Source organism: Piliocolobus tephrosceles, unplaced genomic scaffold (genome assembly GCF_002776525.5).
Source record: "Piliocolobus tephrosceles isolate RC106 unplaced genomic scaffold, ASM277652v3 unscaffolded_32574, whole genome shotgun sequence".
NCBI lineage: Eukaryota > Metazoa > Chordata > Mammalia > Primates > Cercopithecidae > Piliocolobus > Piliocolobus tephrosceles.
In genome coordinates, this window is record NW_022316059.1 from 18,750 (window position 1) to 29,170 (window position 10,421).

General features: G+C 44.1%; 1 pseudogene across 1 annotated transcript; it reads left to right on the forward strand.

Annotated features, from left to right (window-relative positions):
- The first annotated feature begins 4,965 nt into the window (after window positions 1-4,965).
- On the forward strand, window positions 4,966-5,630 carry LOC113222631 (annotated as a pseudogene). Its single transcript, XR_003308485.2, has one exon. The product of XR_003308485.2 is annotated as a cytochrome c oxidase subunit 5A, mitochondrial pseudogene (transcript).
- The last annotated feature ends 4,791 nt before the right edge of the window (window positions 5,631-10,421 follow it).

Consider the following 10,421-nt stretch of genomic DNA (forward strand, 5'->3'; position numbering starts at 1 on the left):
TATGAAAGGAGAATTTGACTTTATGATGTCTTGAACTTTACCAAGAGTTTTCCACCATTGCAGACAATCATAACATCTATATTACTACCATGTGGGATAACTGACTCACTACTAAACAATACACTTGTATTACTCTGTGCTTATAGCTGGCACATTTATTATGATGCTATGTGAAGATGCAAGTATCTGATTATTTCATTAAGCCTTCTTGCATAGTCATATCTTCATATGTACATATTGAAATGCTCATTTCCTTTTTTCAAGATTAAAAAATTTTAATTGATACATAATTGTACAAACTTACAGGGATACATGTGATATTTCAATATATGCATACATTTAGTGGTCAAATTGAGGTAAATGGGATATCCATCACCTTTAACATTTATCATATTGCTGTGTTGGGAACATTCAAATTTCTCTCTTGTAGCTATTTAAAAATATACGGCTGGGTGTGGTAGCTCATGCCTGTAATCCCAGCACTTTGGGTGGCCAAGGCGGGTGGATCACCTGAGGTTGGGAGCTCGAGACCAGCCTGACCAACATGGAGAAACCCCGTCTCTACTGAAAATACAAAATTAGCCGGGCGTGGTGGTGTGCACCTGTAATCCCAGCTACTTGGGAGGCTGAGGCAGGATAATCGCTTGAGCCTGCCTCAAGCGAGAGGCAGAGGTTGAGTGGGCTGAGATCGCACCATTGTACTCCAGCCTAGGGAACAGAGCGAGACTCTGTCTCAAAATAAATAAATAAATAAAAATAAGTAAGATATATATAAATGTATAGATATATATAAATGTAAAGATATATATAAAAATATATATAAATGTATAGATAAATAGATACACACACACACAAAAACGTTGTTAGCTATGGTCACCCATCTGTGCTATAGGATGCTAGAATTTATTCCTCCTTTTTTTTTTTTTTTTTTTGAGATGGAGTCTCATTCTGTCACCCAGGCTGGGAGTGCAATGGGGCAATCTCGGCTCACTGCAACCTCCACCTCCTGAGTTCAAGCAATTCTCCTGCCTCAGCCTCCTGAGTAGCTGGGATTACAGGCGTGCACCACCACACCCAGCTAATTTTTGTAATTTTTAGTAGAGATGGGTTTTCGCCATGTTGGCCAGGCTGATCTTGAACTCCTGACCTCAGGTGATCCACCCACCTCGGCCTCCCAAAGTACTGGGAATACAGGTGTGAGCCACTGCACCCAGCCTATTCCTCCCTTCTAACTGTAATTTTGCATCTGTTAACCATACTCTTCCTATTCCCCCTCCCCTTACTCTTCCAAGCCTCTGGTAACCACTATATTTCCTTTATTTCTGTTTTATGATATAGGCACACCTAATTTTACTGCACTTTGCTTTTTTTTTTTTTTTTTTTTTTTTGAGACGGAGTCTCGCTCTGTCACCCAGGCTGGAGTGTTGTGGCCAGATCTCAGCTCACTGCAAGCTCCGCCTCCCGGGTTTATGCCATTCTCCTGCCTCAGCCTCCTGAGTAGCTGGGACTGCATTCACCGTGTTAGCCAGGATGATCTTGATCTCCTGACCTCATGATCCGCCCATCTTGGCCTCCCAAAGTGCTGGGATTACAGGCTTGGGCCACCGCGCTCGGCCTGCACTTTGCTTTATTGTACTTTGCAGATATTATATGACTTATTTTGTTTTGCTTTTTAGGGACGGGGTCTCACTATGTTTCTCAGGCAGCAGACATACTGTATTTTTTGCAAATTGAAGGTTTGTGGCCACACTCCATTAAGCAAGTTGATCAGTGCCATTTTTCCAACAGTGTGTACTCACTTCATGTCTCTATGTCACATTTTGGTAATTCTCATAATATTTTAAGCTTTTCAGTATTATCATAACTGCATGGTAATCTGTGACCGGTGATCTTTCATGTTACTATTGTAATTGTTTTGAGGCACCACATAAACCACTGAACTTAATCAGTAAATGTTGTGTGTGGTCTGATTGTTCCACCAACTGGCCATTCCCCCATCTCTCTTCCTCTGCTTGGACTTCCCTATTCCTTGAGACACAACGATATTGAAATTAGGCCAGTTAACACCACCACAGTGTCCCTAAGTGTTCAAGTGAAAAGAGTCACATGCCTCTCACTTTAAATCAAAAGCTAGAAATGATTAATCTTAATGAGGAAGGCATGTCAAAAGCTGAGATAGGCCAAAAGCTAGGCCCCTTGCATTACACAGCCAAATTGTGAATGCAAAAGTTATTGAAGGAAGTTAAAATTGCTACTCCGGTAAATACATGAATCATAAAGCAAAACAGCCTTATTGCTGAAATGGAGAAAGCCTGAGTGGTCCAAACAGAAGATCAAACCAGCCACAATGTTCCCATAAGCCAAAACCTAATCCAGAGCAAGGCCAATTCTTTTTTTTTCTTTTCTTTTTAATAATTTAAATTAGAGATAGGGTTTTACCATGTTGCTCAGGCTAGTCTCAAACTCCTGGGCTCAAGCGATCTGCTCACATCAGTCCCCCAAAGTGCTGGGATTACAGGCATGAGCCACCACACCCAGCCACTCTCTCCAGTTCTATGAAGACTGCGAGAGGTAAGGAAGCTAGAAAAGTTTGAAGCTGGCAGAGGATGTTTCATGAGGTTTAAGGAAAGAAGCCATCTATCTACATAGTGAAAGTACAAGGTGAAACAAGTACTCATGTAGAAGCTGCAGCAAGTTATCCAGAAGACCTAATGAAGATCATTGATGAAGATGGCTACTTTTTTTTTTTTTTTTGAGATGGAGTCTCACACTGTCGCCTGGGCTGGAGTGCAGTGGCGCAATCTCAGCTCACTGCAACCTCTGCCTCCCAGGTTCAAGTGATTCTGCTGCCTCAGCCTCCCGAGTAGCTGGGATTACAGGTCCGCCACCACACTCAGATAATTTTTTGCATTTTTGGTAGAGACGGGGATTCACCATGTTGGCCAGGCTGGTCTCAAACTCCTGACCTCATGATTCGCCCACCTCAGCCTCCCAAAGTGCTGGGATTACAGGTGTGAGCCACTGCACCCAGCTGAAGATGACTACATTAAGCAGACTTTCAATGTAGACAAACAGCCTTCTTTTGGAAGAAGATGCCATCTAGAACTTTCCTAGCTAAAGAGGAGAAATCAGTGCCTGGCTTCAAGGCATCAAAGGGCAGGCTGACTCTCTCGATAGGGCCTCACCCAGCTGGTGACCTTAAGTTGCAGCCAATGCTCATTTACCATTCTGAAAATCCTAGGGCTTTTAATCCTAAGCATTTTGCTAAATCTGATCTGCCTGTGCTCTGTAAGTAGAACAACAAAGCCTGGGTGACAGCACATCTATTTACAGCATGATTTACTGAATATTTTACGCCAACTGCTTGAGACCTACTACTCAGAAAAAAAGGATTCCTTTCAAAGTATTAGCCCTCATTGACACAACGCACCTGGTCACTCTGGAATGCTAGCGGAAATTTACATGTAAAGTCATTTTCATGCCTGCTAATATAACATACATTCTGTGGCCCATGGATCAGGGAGTAATTTTGACTTTCAACTTTCATTATTCTTATTCTTATTTTATTTATTTATTTTGAGATGGAGTCTCGTCCTGTCTCCCAGGCTAGAGTATAATGGCGTGATCTCGGTTCACTGAAATCTCTGCCTCCCAGGTTCAAGTGATTCTCCTGCCTCAGCCTCCCGAGTAGCTGGGATTACAGGTACCTGCCACCACACCTGGCTACTTTTTTTGGTTTTAGTAGAGACAGGATTTCACCATGTTGGCCAGGCTGGGCTCAAACTCCTGACCTTAGGTGATCTGCCTGGCCCAGCCTCCCAAAGTGCTGGGATTATATGTGTGAGCCATATAATCTCTTGGGAGGCTGAGGCAGGAGAATTGCTTGAACCCAGGAGGCAGAGGTTGCAGTGAGCCAAGATTCCACCATTGCACTCCAGCCTGGGCAACAGAGTGAGACTCTGTCAAAAAAAAAAGAAAAAAAAAGTAATGAAGAGAGAGAGAGAAGAAAGAAAGAGAGAGGGGGGAGGGAGAGAGAGAGGGAGGGAGGGAGGGAGGGAGGGAAGGAAGGAAGGAAGGAAGGAAGGAAGGAAGGAAGGAAGGAAGGAAGGAAGGAAAGAAAGAAAGTGGAGCCTGAAGATGTAACTGAATTTCTGCAATCTCATGATCAAACTTGAATAGATGAGGAGTTCCTTCTTATGGATGAGCAAAGAAAGTGGTGTCTTGAGATAGGATCTACTGACTACTTTTTGTCACTAAAGATTAGTTTACTTTTCTAAATTTTCTAAAAATGGAATAATAGAATATATACCCTTTTTTGTCTGGCTTTTTTTGCCCAGCATACAGGCATCCCTTGGAGATATTGCAGGTCCAGCTCCAGGCCAACACAAGAAAGCAAATTCTACCATAAAGCAATCAACAAAGGGTAAAATGTAGATCAGTAAGTGCTTAGGGATAGGATTGTATGGTGAGATTAGGAGAGATTACCACAGGGTATGAGAAAACTTTGGAGGTGATGGATATGTTCATCATCTTGGTTGTGTTAACAATTTCTCAGGTGAATAACATGTCAAAAGTTCTCAAATTGCACACTGTTAAGATGTACCATTTATTTTACGTCAACTATACTTTAAAACTGTTTTTTGAAAAAATAATGTTTTAAAAAGAAAAAAAATCAGTCCGGGAGCGGTGGCTCATGCCTGCAATCCCAGCACTTCAGCAGGCCAAGGTGGGAGAATCACTTGAAGCCAGGAATTCGAGACCAGCCTGGCCAACATGGCGAAACCCCATCTCTACTAAAAGTACAAAAATTAGCTGGGCATGGTAGCATGTGCCTGTAATCCCAGCTACTCCGGAGGCTGAGGCAGGAGAATTGCTTGAACTTGGGAGGCAGAGGTTGCAGTGAACCAAGATGATGTCACTGGCACTCCAGCCTGGGTGAGAGAGCAAGACTCCATCAAAGAAAAAAAAAACTACCCTCAGCCTGCGCGCCGCCACCGCCCTCATGCTGGGCGCCGCTCTCCGCCGCTGCGCTGTGGCCGCCACCACCTGGGCCGGCCCTCGAGGCCTGCTGCACTCCGCCCGGACCCCCGGCCCCGCCGCGGCTATCCAGTCAGTTCTCTGCTGTTCTCATGGGTCACATGAGACAGATGAGGAGTTTGATGCTCGCTGGGTAACATACTTCAACAAGCCAGATGTAGATGCCTGGGAATTGCGTAAAGGGATAAACACACTTGTTACCTATGATCTGGTTCCAGAGCCCAAAATCATTGATGCTGCTTTGCGGGCATGCAGACGGTTAAATGGTTTTGCTAGTACAGTTCGTATCCTAGAGGCTGTTAAGGACAAAGCAGGACCTCATAAGGAAATCTACCCCTATGTCATCCAGGAACTTAGACCAACTTTAAATGAACTGGGAATCTCCACTCCGGAGGAACTGGGCCTTGACAAAGTGTAAACCCCATGGATGGGCTTCCCCATGGATTTATTGACATTGCGACTTGAGTGTGAAGTTTCCTGGAAATACTGATGATAACATATTACCTTATTTGAACAAGTTTTCCTTTATTGAGTACCAAGCCATGTAATGGTAACTTGGACTTTAATAAAAGGGAAATGAGTTTGACCTGAAATTAAAAACACACACACACACACACACACACAAAAAAAAACAAAGAAAAAAAAAAAAACTCAACCAAATACACAGTCTTTGTTTAGATCCTGTTTTGAATCATTTATGACAAGACACTTGACACCTGGGGCATATTTGAATCGTGACTGGATATTAGATTCTGTTAAGAAATTATTACTATTTGTTGGTGTGAGAATGGTATTGCAATGTTAAAAAATGTCTGTCTTAGTCCATTTGGACTGCTATAACTCAATACCATAGACTGAGTATAAACAACAAAAACGTGTTTTTCATGGTTCCGAATGCTGAAAGCCAAAAGCAAAGGCACTGGCAGATTCAGTGTCTCATGAGAGTCCCGGTCCATTTCCTGATTCATAAAAGGTACCTTCTCGGCCGGGTGCGGTGGCTCACACCTGTAATCCCAGCACTTTGGGAGGCTGAGGCGGGCAGATCACATGGTCAGGAGATCGAGACCATCCTGGCTAACAGGTGAAACCTCGTCTCTACTAAAAATACGTAAAAAAATTAGCCAGGCGTGGTGGCGGGCGCCTGTAGTCTCAGCTACTCGGGAGGCTGAGATGGAAAAATGGCGTGAACCCGGGAGGCGGAGCTTGCAGTGAGCTGAGATTGAGCCACTGTGCTCCAGCCTGGGCGACAGAGGGAGACTCCGTCTCAAAAAATAATAATAAGTAAATAAATAAATAAAAATAAAATAAAAAATAAACTCCCTTTCATATGTACATCTATCCTATTAGTTCTTTCCCTCTAGAGAACCCTGACTAATACATACCATCACATTGGTGATTAGATTTCTTTTTTCTTTTTTTTGACAGAGGATCTTGCTCTGTACTCCAGCTGGAGAGCAGTGGCATGATTACTGTTCCCTGCAGCCTCAAACTCCCGGACTCAAGCGATCCCCCAGCCTCAGCCTCCCAAAGTGCTGGGATTACAGGTGCACACCATTGCGCTCGGCTGATTAGGCTTCAAGATATGAATTTTTGGGGGGACACAAACATTCAGACCATAGCAGTAGCTCTTACAAATACAGACTGAAGTATTTAATGATGAAATTCTAAGATATCTGGGATTTGCCAAGTTTGGGGAAATGATGGATATGGATGAAACAAGATTGGCCAAATATTACTAATACAGGATTTAAATGGTGGTTACATGGGGTTTGTTAGAGTATTGTCTTTATTTATGTGTATGTTGAGATTCACATAATAACATTTTGTTTTATGGGGTTTTTTTTGTTTTGTTTTGTTTTGTTTTATGGTTTCTTTGTTTTGTTTGGTTTGGTTTTTGAGACAGAGTTCTGCTCCTTTTGCCCAGGCTGGAGTGCAGTGACGCAATCTCGGCTCACTGCAACCTCCACCTCCCAGGTGCAAGCGATTCTCTGGCCTCAGCCTCCTGAGTAGCTGGGATTACAGGCACCCACTACCATGCCTGGCTTACTTTTTTTATTTTTAGTGGGGATGGGGTTTCACCATGTTGGCCAGGCTGGTCTCAAACTCCTGACCTCAAGTGATCCACCCGCCTCAGCTCCCAAACTGCTGGGATTACAGGTGTGAGCCACTGTGCCCAGCCGTTTTTTAGTTTTTTTTTTAAAAGGAGGTTTATTCTAGTCATGCTCAGAAACCGTGTACTAGACTAAATGACTTCTAACCTTTCCATCTGAGAAAACATACCTTTTCTATTGGGTGATGATTTCTATTATTAACCACCTGCTTCTCACTAGAAACAAAAAATTGAAGTTTGAAGGACACACAGGGTTTTTTTTTTTTTCCAATTACTCATAAACATTTATGCTGATATACTGTTGGGATCAGTATTTATTTGTTTGTTTATTTTTTGAGGCAGTGTCTCTGTTACTCAGGCTGTGGCACAGTGATGCAATCACAGCTCACTGCAGCCTTGACCTCCCAGGCTCAAGCAATCCTAGCACCTCATCCTCCTGAATAGCTGGGATTACAGGTGCACAACATCATACCAGGCTAACTTTTTTTACTTTTTATAGAGATGGGGGGGTCTCGCTTTGTTGCCCAGGCTGGTCTTGAACTCCTGGGCTCAAGCAGTCCTCCCGCCTCAGCCTCCCAAAGTGCTGAGATTACAGGCATGAGCCACCTCACCCAGAAAGAATAATTACTTTAAAAATGAAAGAGAGCCTTGCCTATGGAGGGGTGACCCAGCTCAGGTTGGAAATGGAGCAGGTCAAAACTCCCATGCTGATCAGCGGTGGGATTGCACCTGTGAATAAATGATGCATTCCAGCCCAGGCAATATAGCAACGCTCCATTTTTTTTTTTTTTTTTTTTTTTTTTTTTGAGAAATGGTCTTGCTTTTTCACCCAGGCTGGAGTGCAGTGGTGCAATTACAGCTCACTGCAACTTCGACATCCCCGGCTCAAGCGATCCTCCCATTTCACCCTCCCCAGTAGCTGGAACTGCAGGCGCACAGCACCACACCCAGCTAATTTTTTCATTTTTTATAGAGACAAGGTCTCACTATGTTATGTAGGCTGGTCTTGAACTCCTAGGCTCAAACCATCCTCCCACTTTGGCCTCCCAAGTTGTTGGGATTACAGGTGTGAGCCACCACACCCAGACCCATCTCACATTTAAAAAAGAAAAAAAAAAAGCCAGTGGTATCTGCTATTTTATTTTATTTTATTTTATTTTATTTATTTATTTTTTTTTTTTTTTGAGACGGAGTTTCGCTCTGTCACCCAGGCTGGAGTGCTGTGGCCGGATCTCAGCTCACTGCAAGCTCCGCCTCCCGGGTTTACGCCATTCTCCTGCCTCAGCCTCCCCACTAGCTGGGACTACAGGCACCCGCCACCTCGCCCGGCTAGTTTTTTGTAGTTTTTAGTAGAGACGGGGTTTCACCGTGTTAGCCAGGATGGTCTCGATCTCCTGACCTCGTGATCCGCCCGTCTCGGCCTCCCAAAGTGCTGGGATTACAGGCTTGAGCCACCGCGCCCGGCGGTATCTGCTATTTTAAAACTTCTTTCTTCTTATCTCACCCAAAATATCTCACAGAAATACCCTGCCACTAAAGAGAGAACATGTTATCATCACTGTGAAACTCAAATAAAGTGAATTACATTTTCTTTTGATTGGGGAAGAGAAAAGTTACTCTGATCTTTCCTAACCAGATACAATTTTCTAAATAAAAAACTGAGCCAAACTGGAAACTAACTGTAGGAGCAAATTATCTATGGGTTAAATAATTATGACAATATTATTTTCAAAAAGTTAAAAATATGGCTCACAAATAAGAACGAACACATGTCAAAGATGTTTTCTCAACTCATCAATGAAAGAATAAACAATAAAGCCAGTTCAATGGGTATTTGACAAAATGAGTATTTCACTAAAAAAGGGAAATTTTAGGCTGGGCTCAGTGGCTCATACCTGTAATCCCAGCACTTAGAGAGCCAAGGTGGGCAGATCACAAGGTCAAAAGATCGAGACCATCCTGGCCAACATGGCGAAACCCCATCTCTACTAAAAATACAAAAATTAACTGAGTGTGGTGGCACACGCCTGTAGTCCCAGCTACTTGTGAGGGTGAGGCAGGAGAATTGCTTGAACCTGGTGGGTGGGAGTTGCAGTGAGCCGAGATTACGCCATTGCACTCCAGCCTAACAACAGAACGAGACTCCATCTCAAAAAAAAAAGGTGGGGGGGGACATTTTAAGTAAGATTCTTTATCTTTCTTTTTTTTCTTCTTCTGATGAAACAGGGTCTCATCCTTTTGCCCAGGCTGGAGTGCTGTGGTGCAATCTTGGGTCACTGCAGCCTTGACATCTCAGGCTCAAGCGATCCTCCCATCTCAGCCTTCCGAGTAGCTGGGGCTACAGGCGTGCACCACCACACCCGACTAATTTTTTTTTTTTAATGTAGAGATGGTGTTTCACTATGTTGGCCAGTCTGGTCTCAAATTCCTGGCCTCTAGTGATCCACCCGCCTAGGCCTCTGAAAGTGCTGGGACTACAGGTGTGAGCCACTGCACCCAGCCTCATTATTATTTCTTGCAGCTGAATGTAAAACTATAAAATCTCAAAATTAAAAGTTTAAGTATTATTATTATTTTTTTGAGACAGAATCTTGCTCTGTCACCCAGGCTGAAGTGCAGAGTGACAAGATCTTGGCTCACTGTAACCTCGGCCTCCCAGGTTCAAGCAATTCTCCTGCCTCAGCCTCCCAAGTAGGTGGGATTACAGGCGCATGACACCATGCTGGGCTAATTTTTAGAGATGGGGTTTCACCGTGTTGGCCAGGCTGGTCTTGAACTCCTGACCTCGTGATCCTCCCGCCTCGGCCTCCCAAAGTGCTGGGATTACAGGCATGAGCCACTGCGTCCGGCCAATTAATTTTTTTTTTTTTGAAATGGAGTCTTGCTCTGTCACTCAGGCTGGAGGGCAGTGGTGCGATCTCAGCTCACTACAACCTGTGCCTCCCAGGTTTAAGCTATTCTCTTGCCTCAGCTTCCTGTGTAGCTGGGACTACAGGCACCTGCCACCATGTCCAGCTAATTTTTGAATATTTAGTATAGACAAGGTTTTGCCATGTTGGCCAGGCTGGTCTTGAACTCCTGACCTCAGGTGATCCTCCTGCCTCAGCCTCCCAAAGTGCTTGGATTACAGGCATCAGCCACTGCGCCTGGCCCAAAGGTTTGATTTAAGAAAATAGACTGTTGGCGGGGCCTGGTGGCTCACGCCTATAATCCCGGCACTTTGGGAGGTTGAGGCTGGTGAATCACCTGAGGTCAGGAGTTCGAGACCAGCCTG